This window comes from Lycorma delicatula, chromosome 9, assembly GCF_047948215.1.
Source record: "Lycorma delicatula isolate Av1 chromosome 9, ASM4794821v1, whole genome shotgun sequence".
NCBI lineage: Eukaryota > Metazoa > Arthropoda > Insecta > Hemiptera > Fulgoridae > Lycorma > Lycorma delicatula.
Window position 1 is genome coordinate 9,433,957 of NC_134463.1, and position 17,657 is coordinate 9,451,613.

The 17,657-nt window shown below is 29.9% G+C and overlaps 1 protein-coding gene across 1 annotated transcript in view; it reads left to right on the top strand.

Annotated features, from left to right (window-relative positions):
- The first annotated feature begins 6,837 nt into the window (after window positions 1–6,837).
- The window catches only part of LOC142330395 (uncharacterized), a 33,594-nt gene continuing 22,774 nt past the window's right edge, over window positions 6,838–17,657 (top strand). Inside the window, exon 1 of the mRNA XM_075375620.1 lies at window positions 6,838–6,926. The gene's annotated coding sequence lies outside the window, so the exon portion shown is untranslated. The remainder of the gene's footprint in view (window positions 6,927–17,657) is intronic.

Genomic DNA, 17,657 nt, shown 5'->3' on the forward strand with positions numbered 1-17,657 from the left:
ATTTCATCATCCCGATATCGTTCATCGGGTTTCGGTTGGGGGTTGCTGTGTATATAAATGTGTCTATATATTGGGGGGTGATATATAAATATGATAATGTTAGAAATATTTTATTCATAATATTTATAATTATTCTATGTTTATTATGTTTCTTTATGTTTTCAGCTCATCACTTCGCTACCAGTGGCTGAAGTCCTCCTTCTAAATAAATTTAATCACATAAAAATTCCTTTGTATAGTTTAAATTGCTTTATAAAATTTTATTTGAAATATTAATGAGTGGGTTTTTAAATTTCCTTTTTTATAAATTATTTAAACTTTATTCATTTCATTGATAAAATTAATCATTTAAATAAGTTCAGGAAATTTAAAAAATAAGTAAATATATAGAGGCAATTTCTTAATTAAATGCAGCTTTTAAATCTGGTTCATGTAGGATATATGTTTATTTTTATATATATATTTATTTTATTTGATATTTATTATTTTACATAAGTTTTTTCTTAAATTGTTTTGGTAGGTGTTAATCAAATTGAAGGTTAGAGCATTTTTATATCTAATTACAGTTTTAAAATTTTTTTTTTTCTCTTATTTGAAATATTTTAAATTTTGAATACCCCTTTGCTTTCCCCAATCAACGTTCAGCCAGCCACCTGCTTCAAAGAAGATGCATGCTTGCATGTTAGTTTAATTTTTTCAAACCAGGGTCAGCTGACTTTAGAGGTGCCATAATAAATTATTTCACTTTATTCGCTAATTTTTTTATTAAAAAAATTAACTTACTTGCAAAATTAACCATTTTTTTTGTGGTAAAATCTTAAGTAGAATGTGAAAAAATTCATCTAGCATAACACTGTAATCCAAATTACTTCAAGATTTAATCATTTTTATATGTAATATATTTGCCTTGCATATTAAAAAGGCATGAACTGACCCTGGTTTTTAGTGTGTAATTATTTTATCTTTCACATATTTTGAAATTGTGGGGGAAATAAGTGATTGGTGTAAATAAAGTGTGAAATTAAAGTGCGATCAAGATCAAAGTGTGAAATTAACGTTATCTTCCTCACTACAAAAATTTACAAACTATAAATGAAAATGAGACTAGAAATAATACAGATTACATTCCACAACTCTTCACTTCATGCTGCATCCTATTTCTTCAGAGTACCAGATCGACCGATTTTTTCAGCTGCTCGATGGATTTGATCTTTGGATTAGTCGTGGCGATAAATGTAAAGCTGTGTTGCCAAATGGTAAAATATTAAGGTACTACTAATTCTTTACTACACCATATAATTTCATGATAATACTAGTATTTATTAAGAGTCCATCAGTTTATGTAATGTTTAGCTTCAGTTAGAGCAACCAAGTAATGGAGCTACTCGCTCTGTGAATTCAAACAGCCATTATCACGGCATTAGCCCACTGTGGCTAGTCTAGTGGTTAACTCGTCATTGCAAGTCAAGAGTTCTAAGGTTCAAATCCTAGTAAAGACGTTTAAATGGATTTGAATACTAGATTGTGGATATTAGTGTTCTTTCATGGTAGGGTTTCAATTAACCACACACTTCAGGAGTGGTCGACGTGACGCTGAACAAAACTACACTTAATTTGCATTCATACATACCATCCTCTGAAGTAATACCTAATGGTGGTTCCAGAGGCTAAACAGAAAAAGAGGGTCAGGCCATTAGTTTAGACTCCAGTTTACATCATTGATAGGTAACTTTCTCTTTTGATACTGCAGTTACTTTTATTTTTTAAATATTTTATTTGAAATATACCACCAAAACACAGTAATTATATAAGTTAAACTTGCCATATTAATTTCCACCGACTGTTTTTTGCAGTACCCTGCACTCCAGTTATTATTAAATTCTATTTTTATTACATTAAAAGTTATATTAATGATATCTCTTTTTTATGATAAATTATAATGTTATTGTGAAATTTTAAATGATGATATGAACATAAATAGGGTATACAACGTATCCTATTCTACAGGTACAACGTATACCAAAATGAAACAACTAGCACTAGGTAGGGAATCTTGGAGAGCTCCATCAAAAACCAGTCAAATGACAGAAGACAAAAAAATGAACATAAATGTACTTGTGAAAATATTTATAATTTACACAAAAATAATACAAATAAATTAAAAAGGATAAGATAGAATTTAATAGCAAGTGAAGGTGCAAGATACTGCACAAACTGGTTATTGGAAATAAATAAGGTAAGTATAAATAATCTAATTACTGTGTTTAGGTGGTTTATATTTCATATAATGTTTTATATATATATATATATATATATATATATATTTATACAAATTTTTATGAATTTTGTTAGTTACAGCAATGAAAATTCATAAGCTTATTATGTACATTTCTTGGCTTACGATATTTCAAGACGGCTGTTCATATTTTTTAACCTTTCTAATAGTATTTTGAGTATTTATCAGTTAACAGTACATCATTTGATTTTTTTTTCATCATTGTTAATAAAATTGAAATGCAACATTTACTTATAATTTAACTCAATTATTCTTTTATAATGTAAAGAATAGCCATGAAAAGCAACTGATTTTGTTTCATAGTGTAAAATAAATGAAATAAGAATCAAATTATTGTCGTGACAGTCATCTTTTCACTTAGATACCCCCAAACTTTTAATCATAATAAAAATGAATTTTATGTATGCTTACAGATAGAGAATGGGTTTTGATAGATGAAACAAAGCAATATCTTCATTTAACGTATTATTTTAATAGAAGATATACTGTGTAAAAATTTACAAGTGGTTTCACAAGTTATTTCTTTTTTGACATGGAAATTCTGTTGAGTCCTTTATTGTTTTGCTTGCTTTGGCAATGAATCTCTTGCCTGACAGCGGTTTGAAAATTGAATGAAACCATACTTGCACCTCTTTCTCAAAATTTGTAGAATATACTTATAAAGTAGATGGTACATAAATATTTCATGAATTTTAAATACCAGAGCAATCAAAGCAAGTGGAAACCTATATAAAATTGTAAAAAATAATAAGAAAATAAATGATGCATTTCATTCTATAAAAATATTACGTATGATTTAAAAGAAAATATATATATAAAAATTAGTAAAAGGATCAGGTAGTAAACCGATATCCTGTATCGATTTTTGTTACCATTCAACATTATTCTTAGCTGAAAATTTTAGCTCAGCCAAGTAAGTTCATATAACACACATTCCTGGATGCGATGTAGATCTGTTACCATCTATATCGGTGAACCTTAATTCAGAATAATGTTTTTGCATCTATTCTTGGTAAAGCGCTTTGATCTGGCACGAGAGGAATCCTTGCTGCCTTAAAAGGCGCTTATAATTTTTTTGAGCGAGTTGTCTTGTTTAACAATCTTCTGTGGATTACTCCTTTCTAACCTCCACTTTTTTCCTTTATTTTCTTCCACCTTGATCTATTAAACGGGTGTTTTTCAATGATTTCTCAATGGATATCTAACGATGCGGGGTCTGTAAAAAATTCAGTGTTCTTTGTATCTATCTAGTCTGGAGGAGGGTATAGCTTTTCTTGTGTACCTACTTAGCTAGCGATTCTATTTCTGTAAAAAATGCCCATATAAATACTTCTACCTCAGGTTAAATATTTAAGTAGTAAAAATGGACCCCGTAATCATTCCTAATAAATATTTTTGTTAGAAAAAGTTCAATGCTACCATACATGAAATAAATTTAATAACTAAAACAAAGCTATATTAATTTCACAACCGCTAATTGAATTTGTCTTACTTTCTTTTGTTTCAGGTAACTCAACGGTTCATTTAATATTCTAAGGGAGAGCTGCCATGTAAGTGGCCCTCCTTACATTGTGGTACCCCCTTTTATTGTAGTTTAATTTTCTACTAAAGGTACTTACTTTTGTTATTATTGTTTAATATTATAAATTTTCATGTTAAAAATAAGTTGTGTAGTTTTTAAGTTGATAGTATAATATTCTTATAAAATCGCGGTAGGTGCCTTGTCCCAGTAGGGTCCCCTGATAGGAACTTTCCTGTAGGGAATTTTTTATGTCTATTTTTGTGTATGATTCTGTTTCAGGTTTAACATAAATTTTACATTAAGATTACTTAGATAAGCAGTGTAAATTAAGTTTTATGAAAATAGATTTAAATTTTGTATATGCTGTGTATGTTTTTTCAGGTACAACGTAGATATTATTTTATTATTAGTTAAGTCGCGTCCGCGATCCCAATGCCTAGTCCCAGTAGGGTCCCCTGATAGGAACTTTCCTGTAGGAAATTTTTATGTCTATTTTTGTGTATGTTTCTGTTTCAGGTTCAACGTAAATTTTACATTAAAATTACTTAGATAAGCAGTGTAAATTAAGTTTTATGAAAATAGATTTAAATTTTGTGTATGCTGTGTATTTTTTTTCAGGTACAACGTAGATATTATTTTATTATTAGTTAGTTAAGTCGCGTCCACGATCCCAATCCCTAATAGGGTCCTCCTCCCTAAGGGGGAGGTTTTTAGTCGGTGAGAGCCCGACACTACCGTCTGTTGCGGGCGCAGACGGTGGCTGGTAGAGCTTTTCCTCCTCCTACGCAAAACAAAAAAAAAAAAAAAAAAATTAACAGTTCATATTAAGTGCATTACTATTCTTTTTGCCAAGTGATTTTGAGTTGTAGGTGCTGTACTGGGAGTACTTTTATATTCATGGAAGCTGTGACAAAAAAAATGGTTACTGATTCTCAAATATAATATTGAAAGCGGAAAATTGTTATGGAAGATAAAAGAAAATTTTAGTTAAAGTGACTATCAACCGTAGTTTCAAATCTGGATTGAATAAAAAGTAAGTACCATAAATGTCTAACAGAATTTTTAAAATGCAGAAAAATATTTAAAAAAACGACTATAATTATTGCAGTCCCAATATGTATATCTAGAATTGTACATGGTGATTTGAACAAATACTGGGTGCTGAATTGAAAAATTATAAAATTTTGTGTAATACATTGCATTTTTAGATACATACCATTTATTTACCAATAAATGCATAATCAGTGTCATGCCAATATTTCAAAAAAGTTATTATTTTTGTGTATTCATTTATAATTTTTTAAATCAGCTAAGTTTTTGTTATTCAAATACAGATGAATTGTAATATATTCAATATAGTTTTTAAGTGTTATTTCAACGTTTGACAATATGTTTAAATTTAAACAATGTTTTATTTAAATTTAATTATTTAAAACAAATAATTTTTATTAACTATTTTACATCTGCAATGATATTAGATTATAAGAATTAATTACATTTTTAGTAAGTAGAAGCAAAGTATATAATGCGCTAACACAAATCAGCTATGCATAATCTAATTACATGTTCCTTCATTTAATGCTGGTAAAAGAGTAATCGATGAAACACATGATGTTACTGTTCCCAACTGTGAGGTACATTTCGCGAATCATCTTCTGTGACGTAGCAGAAGTTGTAACTTCTGCTACGTTATTCTGTAGTAGTCTGCTAACAGTTATTGAATTACATAATCTGTCATAATCACAATGTAGTGATGAATATAAAGCGCAAAAGAGATAAGAGGTACAATTGCTTTCTATTTCATTAAGAATAATGATTTTCATACGCGACCAGTCCCAGTGGTGAATGGAGCGAAGGTGTTGCTTGTAGAGCTGAAAGATTTCCTGCCTTTTAGTGGGATTTCCTGCCTTCATGTTTTAAAATAAATATCTAAATATCAATCCGGTTTAAGTAATTATTGATTACAAACCATTGTTTAGCTGTTCTTCTGCAATGTTAGGGCAAATTAATAAAAACTGCCAAGTTTCACTTTAGTAAAAAAATCATGACTACGTCACTCATAATATTAGTATAAACATGAGATTATAATCTACAGATTTTAGTTTCACTGTATGCTTGGTCACAAAAAATGATCACAAAACACATCTCACAGTTGGAAACTGCAATATCATCATGTCTTTCATCAATTGCTCCTTTACCACTAAACAGAATGGATAAGTGGTTGAACAAGTCATTACATTGGAAATTCCTGATCTGCGACTTCTGGGCTATACAAGTCATACCATATAAAGTTGATTTCTTTAAATTTATGATGACACTATACAACCAGTCAATGTGATGAACAGAGTGAAAGGGCCAATTTCAGGGCTGAATATCAGCTGTAGTTAAGTCAGCTTCGTGCTGGTATGCAATAATTTTTGTGGGAAAGGCATCAGGAAAACCATTAAAATAACCATTTTCCTCAGAAAGCCTAACTATTGATGTTCAGTTTTTATTAAGATTGTTCAGCGTTTTTTTGGAAATAGATATGTCATGTCAGGTTATCTGTTGAGTTATGACTCCTTCAGAGACATAAAAATATTAATTATTATAGTGAACTAGATTCCTTGAGTCTATTAGAATCCCTTATTCCCCAAATATCGATTACATCTTTGAGCTTTGTCTTTGATAAAATTCTGGATTTATCTCTTAGGCTGAGGCAATAGCTACTTTCTTAATGGCCCCTTAACAGAGTGATATCTGTCTGCTTATGAGACTTATATCGCAGGCAAATTATTATATTAAAAGCACAACAGACTAAACTTAGATGTCTTGATGAAATTATTTACACTTCTTATAATTTAATTCACCAAATTTCTTCATAACAAAAAGCATAAAGTTAAATTTTATCATTTTAAGGCGGATTAAATTATGTGTTAACTAAATATTGGTAAACAAAAAATTATACTAATACAACTTACAGACTTTGTTACTTATTTGTAATTTAATCATAACTAAACTGGTAAGTTTTCTTTTTCAGCAGTGTCAGATGGAGGACTTTTATCCCAGAATTTAATCATAAATAGAATTGTCATTTTCATCAAATTAGATTGGGGAGGAAACTATAAGGTGAGTTTTCAATTTAATTATTACAATGTATAAAACATGCAATAAGTAAAGCGGTAACATCAATGTACATTTAAGAATGTCCGTCAGCTCTTACGGAAGGGAAGACATGTGTAAGGAAAGATTAGAAGGGCTCTAGCAAGAAGAAAAAAAAGTTTCATAGGTTTTTTAAGTTGAAGCATTTAAAAGAATTAGGAAAACTTGGGATCTTCATGATTCTACTAATCTTTATTTATTTTATTATAATATTTAAGGCTTAGCTCTATGTAGGGCTTATGAATGTAATTAAATTCCATTGTATGAATAACAATTTGTCTTTAAAATCAATACAATATTAGTAATGAAGCAATTAATTTGGATAACATCTAAAGTTCCAGGTTAACTCTTTCAAATTACTTCATATAAGAGGTGAAGCATATTGTGGCAGGTTTTAATGTATCTACCAAAGAGATTAACGATCTGTTTCATTTTCATGAGAAAGTTTTTTATGTTTTTTGGGGTAAGAGTGACATCTCCACTTTCACTGTTGGGAAATGATATTTATAACCACCGATATTCTTATGCAGAATTTACAAAATTTGCTAGAGCATTAAGAGAAATTTGCTAGAGCAAAGTGTTACGAGAATAAAGCTCACACAGACGAAAACCCTTTAAATCATTAATTCACTTTCAGGTGTGATTTTTAATTGCAACTTACCTGCAAATTACGGTAGTAAATAATTTACTTTATCCACTAAAAATTTGTGTATTTGCACTTACATGTAGTTTCTGCCTTAACTTAAAATTATGTTTTAATAAAAAAATTATTCACTAGATGGATTGTAACCATCTAACATAACATTGCAGATAGAATGTCCAGAATTCCCATTAATGATACAGATACTATTTTTGTTGTCTGTAAAGCAAAACGTCTGGGTTCTTTATTTGATAAATTCTTGTGGGATGATAAAATTGATTTTGTTTAACAAAATGGAGTGAACCGTTTTACTCTGAAGAACCTTTACAAAACACTAAGCTTGTAATCATTATGAATACATATTATGATTAAATATTTTCGCGTATAATGTGTAATGTCCAGTTTTTGGACTTCCTAAAAACATGAGCTTTTAAGAGAAAAAAAAATGGGCTTTTAGATCATTAGCGATGCATACTTTATGAGAAAGGTAACTGTACAATCAGTTTATTTTACAATTAAAAGATTTACTTTTTCAAAAACAATATTGTTCTGTTGATGAATTAAAAAAAGGACAAACATATGATTTATCTGCGATCACTTCAACATGTACAGATATAAGTATATGCTCGAAATAATTTTCAGTTAATTATTTTGTAGTAACATATTATTGATGTATTTACATTAATATTATTTCATGTGTTTGATTAAATAATTAAAATGAACTTGAAATACAACTATAATTTTTTTTCAAATTTTATATTTATTCAGATCAGAAAAAAAACATTTATTTATAAAGTAGCAAGTTAGGTTAAATAATTTGTTATAATAAAAAAATCACCCTTACCAACAATTCATATTATATCCCTAGGGCTTTGGGTTATTCGACAATCCTCAGGAGACATATTTTTTTGTAATTTAAAACGTTAAAATTAAAAACGTAAATAAAAATATTATACACTACAATAACCTACCTACGCGGGTCATTGTATAGGGAAATAAGTTAGGCAACTTGATAATTATTAATTTAAATAGAAAATCATCTTCAATATTGTTATTACAATAATGTTTTGAGATTGCTTGTTTTATAATAATCGGTGGAAAAATCTAATATTTTAATAAAATTATTTGTAATTATGTTTATTTTATAAAATGTGATTAGCATAATTGGATTTATCGAAACAGCCTTTCTTTATATTATTAATATGTTCTTTAGCTCCAATAGAAAAATAATGGTTAGTCATAACAATATACTCAAGATGGAAGTTTACACGTTTGAAACTATAGCCAACTTGCCCTTTTTTTTTTTGAAATTGACATTACACCCACGGGGTTGTTGTAGTGGCGATCTTCACAAATCAGCTGATTTCAAAGCCGCGAGTTCCAACATTCAAATCCTAGTAAAGACGGTTAGTTTAATACAGATTTGAATACTAGATCGCGGATACCGGTGTTCTTTGGTGGTTGGATTTCAATTAACCACACATCTCAGAAATGGTCGACCTAAAACTGAACTAGACTACACTCACATATCATCCTCAGAAGTAATACCCGACTGTGATTCCCATTAGCTAAATTTGATAAAAAGAAGAAAAAAAGGAATTGAAATCAAGTTGTATACAGAGTGTATAAAAAAGTTCTCCCGGGATTTTCATAACATATTCTACACCTTAAATTTATGGAAAATTTCATATAAATGTATGCCCTAAAATGCTTCGTTTGTGAGTAACGGCTAATGACAGATTTCACTCAGACTTCAGCAACCCCGGTGAAACAGGTCATACTGAAATTTTTTGGACATTGATTACGGGGCAGAATTAGTGATTTCAATGGTTTTTTATCTTAAAAATTAAATAAAATACCTACCACAACTGTATCTGCAGTAGTTTTTAAGGAATCTGGGATGAAATTCAATAAATTAGGGTAAAAACCCCGTTTTTATGTTTGACGTACAATTACTTTGTTAAATGTGTAATAAACATCTAAAACCTTTAAATAAAACTTGTAGAGAACTTAATTATGAACAAAATGGTGTAAGATAATTCGAATAAAACAAAGAAAAGTTTAGAAAAATTAGAATTTTATTTAGAAGCAATACAGAAGATCATACCTATCAGTTTATAATAAACATTCAAAAACAAGCCTGCCAGTTTCAAAACATTTCTTGGCTCGCTTCTGTACTGCTTTTGTAGCTGCTCTTCATAGTTCTTCAGGGCTATCCTTAAGTTATTAGGCAGCATCCATAATGCGAACAATTAATTCCTCATTAGAATGTATTTTTGTTTTATATACAATATTTTTCATGCATCCTGAAACGCAAAAATCTAAAAGGTGTTAGATCAGGTGATCTTGGTGGCGAGGAATCTGAACCTCCATAACCGCTCCATTTCTCAGGGAAATGATGGATACATTATCCATTACGTTTATTTTATCAATTTTGATTCTAACACAAGTATTTAAAAGACTATTTATATATGTTTGCAGATTTCATCAAATATAAGATAATCATGACAGAGTGAGTACAGCACTTATAGTTAAGATTTCATTATATGATAATCGGGTTCAGAAATTAAGGAACCAAATCGTCAAATAACATGTGTTTAGTTGATTTATATGACAATCGCAAATTTCATCAAATTATAATTATTTTTGTTACCTTCATCAGTTTGTAAATATCAATGGTATTAAAGATTAACTAAAAAGCTGCTTACAAGGTACTTAATATAAAAATAATTTACAAATTAACTAACTTAAGAAGATGCATTAATTTAAGAATGCAGTGTAAATTCAAGTGAGTTGTATTACAGTAATATTATTTATATTTAAAATATTGATTCTTTTGAATACTGTTGTCGATGTATTGAAAATTACTTCTTTAAAATAAAAGATTTGTTGGATGTTTAAATTCACTGAAATTGATGAGGCAGACTTAAAGACTTGGCATACTCTACATTCCAAATACTATCAATTAGACATTTTATAACCGCAGATTTACCATCTTCTAAAATATTTATTCAGCTCATGAAATTACAAAAATGTCATTTACGACTGTGAAAAGGTTCTGTACATTAAGTTAAATGAATTTTTATTCCAGTAACAGGCTGTACTCTTCTTATCTGTCTTACTGAGATCATGATTATAAACTTTGAACAAGGTTTAACATTTTGAGGTTGCAGAAGAATATACTTTCAAACTGATTTCATATCGAATCGTTTTCTATGACTTTGTGTCACTACTAAACATATGGGCATAACATAATCTTATGTAAAAACATTAGCAAATTATTTAAATATAAAATTATTAGTAAATAATTTTTAAAATTAATACAGAAAATCAGATTTTCAAGTAAAATGAAAACAAAATCCTAATTTATCTTTTTAATTCACATTGTTTTATTATTAAATGTATTGTAATGTTATAAATCCTTATTTGGAAATATTGTGCAGAAATTTTTAATAAGATTATAATTCTTAGTTTTATATTATGTAAAATTAATTTTTTTTTCGACAGAGAAGGTAATATTGTTAATTATTATTTCAAGTACAATAATTTTTTTATATTTATTTGGTTACTTTCTTTCTGATTTTGTTGTGTTAAATTTATATTAACAATTATTTTATTACTGAAAAACTTTTTTTAATTTAATTACTTTTATACTATTTATTTATGTAATTGTGAAAATGGTTATTTCTTTTACAAAAGAAAAACTAAAAATATTTAGTGTTAATTAAAATGTTATGAATAAAAACTTTCATGTTGCCCAGTAAGTATACATTAAGGTATTAAAACCTAATTTCATGTATATCAAAACAAGGGTTTATTCTGAATTTGTATTTATAATCGTGAATGATTAAAGACAATGTAAATGTTTGATGTTAACTAATGTAGGGCTCCTTCCTGACAAGAATATGTTCAAAAAAATATGAGATTTTTCTTTCTCAATTTATTTTATTTCAGAATGTAATATAATTGGAAGAACTTACAATTATTTCTGATCGTAACGTTTATTTTTCCATAATGCTGTACGGTTTAAAATATTGTAGATGTTCTGACCAAGGTTTTTCCATGGTTTCCCTTGGTTGTAAGGCAAATGGCAGAACAGTTAATTTTGCTTCCGTGGTTTGTGCTTAAATTGTTTTGTGAGAACATATTATAGTTTAATCAGAATAATCAACCAATATTTATTTTCTTATAACAAATATTTGTTTGTAAATATTTAATAATAATAATGGACATGTTATAAAACCATACAAGTATTAAGTGAATTTATTTATCTTCCCCTACTACACCTTTATTTATTTACCTAATATAGCACAAATATTTGAAACTTATCTCCATTGCCTACGACATCTAAAAGTAAATTGTGGGGGGGGGCAGAGTTTTGGTCATTTCAACATTGTTGTGAGAACACCAAACAACTTTGTTCAAAGTCGCCATTGTACATACAGTACAGTAGCACCATATGAAACATTAATGACTGCTGTGTTGTTTTATTTAAAACCTTTTTTTGTCTTCAGTAATTTGACTGGTTTGATGCAACTCTCCAAGATTTCCTATCTAGAGCAGTCATTCCTTTTTGGTATAATCCCTGCATCCTACATCCCTAACAATTTGTTTTACATATTCCAAATGTTGCCTGCCTGCAAAACTTTTCCTTTCTACCTGTCCCTCCAATATTAAAGCGACTATTCAAGGATGCCTTAATATGTGACCTACAACTCTGTCTCTTCTTTTAACTATATTTTTCCCCAATATTAAAATTCTTCTACCTCCATAATCTATTTTCTTCCTACTTTTATATTCAGTGATCCATCTACATTATTTCTACACCAGTTTATATAATCTACCTATCGCTTCCTTACCTTCCTGTGCAGTAATTCTGCAGGTATTCCGTTTATTCCAGGAGTCTTTCTGCCAATCAAATCTTTTAATGCTCTCTTAACTTCAGATCTTAGTATTGTTTCTCCCAACTTTTCTCCTCTTTTTCCTTTATTACACCCCTTTCTAATTCATTTCCTCTGTATAACTCTTCAATATATTCTACCCACCTATTGATCTTTCGTTTCATATTATAAATCAATGTACCATATTTGTTTAACACAATATTAGATTTTAATTTATGTACCACAAAATTCTTAACTTTCCTGCATGCTCCGTTTATTTTACAAATGATCATTTCTCTTTCCACTTTTGAACACTTTTCTTTAATCCACTCTTCTTTCGCTAGTTTGCACTTCCTGTTTTAGTATTTCTTAATTGTTGATAGTTTGTTTTACTTTCTTCATCACTAGCATTCTTATATTTTCTACGTTCATCCATCAGCTGCAATATATCGTCTGAAACCCAAGGTTTTTCTACCGGTTCTCTTTGTTCTGCCTAAGTTCACTTCTGCCGATTTAAGAGTTTTCTTTTTAACATTCTCCCATTCTTCTTCTACATTTTCTACCTTATCTTTTTTACTCAGACCTCTTGCGACGTCCTCCTCAAAAATCTGGAGTAGTTTTTAAGGAATCTGGGATGAAATTCAATAAATCATGGTAAAAAACCCGTTTTTATGTTTGATTTATGTAGTCTACCTATCATGCATTTTTTTTTTTTTTTTTTTTTTTATAGTGGTGGGGAACCCCATTTACGGGCGCCAAAGCAGTGTCGGGCTCGCTAACAGGTTCCGCAAGCTGTAACAGACTGTGCGTATGTATTCCTGCGCCCTACCGACTAAACCACCACCCCTCGCGACCGCACGGCCTCGGAAACTTTTATAAAATCTTTCATCTATCCGAAAACCGTAATTTACGCTCCAATGGGGTCAGGTCAAATTTTCGGGTCACCGGTTTGACCTGACCCCGACCTGTGACCTGACCCTAACTTGTGACCTCACCCCTGATCTTTAAACCTAACCGAATCTAATGAAAAAATGTCAGTGTTATAAATGCAATTATGTATATTATAACGAAGCATAAGAACATATAATCCGAATAGTCCATAGCAGAGAATTTCCTTGGCATTTGATAACGGCGATTCTTTTTGCCCTGTAAAAGAAACAGAAAAAACACGATTAAAAGTAAAATAATTAGTGTTTATCGATAAAAACTAGAATTATAACAAACTTAACGTACAAAAATTCACTTACAAATACTACCGCACGTTTTCCAAGACCTCGAGCGCGTTTGCCAAGTTGGCTTAATGAACGCAAGGATAAAAGAGTTAAGTTAATTTTAAATAATGTTCAACATTATTAGTTTTCTCCGAAATTCATAAACCAAAGACAGGCTACTCAAAAATATTACGTTTTACTAATTAAACATTTAAACTTCTCGTTCTACTGCCACCTAATTTTAATGCAACCCGGACTAATTAACCCATTTAGTCCGTCCTCTCTGTTCAATATACAAATAATACTTTCTCTTTTAATTCATTCTGAGTCAGAAGAACCAGTATTTACCAACATGTACCTTGAACATCAGAAAGGGAGTATATATGTCAATCGACATTCAAAAGACACAAGTTGAGTAGGGAAGTCGAATTTGACCCCCCTATTTAACCTACTGTTTTAATAAAATTAATAAAAAGGTCAGCGCACAACATACTTTTATGCGCATTGGAGAGATGTATAAAATATTCTTGGGAAATTATCCAAAATTACACATTTACAGAAAGAAATAAAGTGGAAAACGAAAAATACAATGGATAAATATTAAATTAGTAGAATATTAATAAATTTCTTACCTTCTTATAAAATTTAGCGGGGTCATGAATGTCGATGTAATGAGACGTGTCTTGTAGGTTTGGCTGTTGCGGTATGAAAATGGATGTAAAATCTGGATTCTTGTGCGGATGAATGTCTTCCTCTTCCGGGTCTATATTAATCATTTGAATAATAGGAGAGATAGGCGGAGAGAGAGGAGGAGCGGCTGGTGGAGAATATTGTTTATAGAGGTGGGTCGAGGGTGTTTTTGAGAGGGGTGGTGGTAGAGTCACAGGTATTGGTGGAGGGAATAGATCTAATTTAAAAGATTTATTAAGAGCCAAGTTGGGCGGAAGAGGTCTACGTAAAATTCTATTTAGCATATCATTTAAGCTATTGATGTAGGTAAAAGCATTCATGAAGGTATATTTGAAGTTGCTACAAAACGAATACGATTTATTAAACAAAAAATGGACAACGTTTTCTCTGCTCGGCCAAATGTTTAATAACATATATTTTGGACTATCGGATTTCAAATACATTTCTGCAACTTTTGTTTCGGTAATTTTGCAATTACCAATCGCTAAGTAATTTAATTTTAAGCCCTCCTCTTTGGGAATTCCAGCGAACATTTTTGTGGATGTAATATTTTTTTGTTTATCGGTTAGGGAATTCATTTCGGCAAGTTTTTTCTCTGCATTTTTAATCGCAAAGTTATTAAATTTAATGCCGCCCTCCTCTTTGGGAATTGCAGCGAACATTTTTGTGGATGTAATATTTTTTAGTGTATCGGTTTGGGAATTCATTTCTGATATCAAAAATATCAAAACAAACTACAGCGTCTCCTGAAAAGGTAGCATCCATAAAAATCACGTATTTATTCTAATTAATGTATATAATATTATAAGCTACTAAATTTATTCAGTAGATAAATTCAAAATCAAAAATAAAATAAAAAAAAAAGAAATCTCGATAAAAATACATAATTTAAGATATAGGAATGTTTGTTTTTCAAATAATTATTATTAAAAATTAAATAAAACCCTATTGTTAGATTTCTGGTGTTAAATTAGTTCGTAACTTTTACTACATCTTTTAAATTTGAAGCATTAAAAGGGGACTTTATATTAATCTAACATCCTTGCAGAGTACACCGACTTCTTAGCGACTGTCTCTCGATGATGGCTTCCTAGCCCTTTGGATACCGATCGACGATATACCTCCGATTACAACACATGTGAAAAAAAACTTTGACGACATACGATAGATAGTAAACACATGCGAAAAAATCTGCCGGCGATGTGTCGTCTATCTTTTTGACCTCATTTTTTTCGGTAATAATCATTTGTTGTAATCAATGTTTTATTTAGTTCTGATTTCCATTTGTATGAGGTGCTCAGTCCATCCTTTTTTGTTTTTTTTACCTTTCTATTGATTTCCGATCGGCTCTTATCAGGTTATATTGAAAATATTAATTTAAAATAAATTAATCCTAATGTTTTGTTTTTCACCTGCTGTTCTGAAAACAAAACAAATTGTTTTGTTTTATTTGCCCGTTAAAATCTGAATTAATTTGGAATATATAGTGAAATTTTACAATTTTGAGTCGTTTTATTTACTCAAATATGAAAAAACGATTTAGTTGTTAAAAGAATATTAGCGAGTCGGACCGATTTTTCCCGCAGATCATATCGATATTTAGAAAATAATATTCATTAACATGAAAATCAAAACTTTGCAATAAAATTTACTATAAAAATATAAACTATTAAATAAAATAAGTAAAAACTTACAATAAGATCCTTAGTAGACCGTATATTTGAGCAACGTATTTAATCAACAAAAAAATATTTGACGAGATGGTAACTATAGAAAAGTAAAAAATTACTAATATGTATCTATGACAACGAAAAATATTCAATAAAAGAAATAATACAAGACCAAAATACTAAAAATTAAGTCTATTACGGGTGTAAAAATTCATCAATAGAAACTGAACAGTCAGAAGTCGCCCTCTGTGAGAAGCCACTGATGCAAATTACTCGACAGATATTCGCATCAGTAAATTCTGCCCTAATAAAGATTTGCCTTCTAATAAGACAAGACACCTAACTCTACCACGTAACCCTCAAAAACTAACTGCTTACCCTCGGAAGATCAAAGTCCCCGCTTGCCTAACTCTATTACCGTTCTACCACCACCCAAAACCGTATGTACCTGTTTTACAATACGATTTGTTTCGAAAATTTCTATGCCACGGCAGCATATGTTAACAAATTTAATGATTGGGGTGCTCTTTCCTACTTAACATTATATAATACTTATTTTGTTCATTATGATTTATTACGTTATAAAAACAAACAATAAAGAATTGTATAGCCGAATATTTAAAAATAAAAAAATTAACATATCGTTGTTTATATAATTATGATGTACAGTCTTTGTCAAAAATTTAGAAACTCGGTCTTAAAAAAGAAAAAGATAATCTATTTCTACCAAATTAGATGAACAATTTTCACGTTACTAAAAATGCCGACAACAGTTGTTTCTGATGCACGGCTTACACATACAATTTAAAATATTGATCGTTTTACTTAAATGAAATATATTTTCGCTTATTTAATTCAATTATACAAACTAAAACTCCCGTGCATACCGGATTTTATTCGTGGCGGTATTGGCACTAATTAAACTATCGTAATTTCAATATTTACATCTAACAAATTTGGCTTGTACGGTAGGCAAGTTGGTGTAGCGGCGAGGTTTAACGTACCAAGTACCTAGTCGACCGTGCGATCGAAGTCAAGACCCAGTCAGACCGAGATATTTTTTACATTTTAAATATTCATTTATATACTTTTACCGGTAACCTGTGACGTCACAACATAGCAGTACTTTAAAGGATTTTTTTAGTGGGATTTAAAAATTTTTTAAAAATGTTATTCTTTGATTTTCAAAGAAAAATGTGACCTTATTTAGTTGAAATTTCAAGATACTGTTGGTTACCGTGCTGTAGCCCCATATATATAAGTAATCTGACCAAGTTTGATAAAAATCGGTCCATAGTTCGGGCGATAACGAACATTAACATCCGGAAAATATCAATCTGGTTTTAGGTAGATTTCATAAGAAAACTACTTACTGTAATAGTAGCACGATTAGACTTTCGGAAATTTTCGACGTATCTTCGCGTTTCACATCCCCCACACCCCAAAATAACCCTCAGAAATTTGTATATAAATGTCTGTATATATATTTCACATTATTTGGACACGATAACTCCTTAATTTTGCGCCAATCACTTTCAAATCTATACGTAAAATATAACGTCCCAAAATCTCGATCGAGTTCGTGAATGCGCAAAATCGGACCGTGG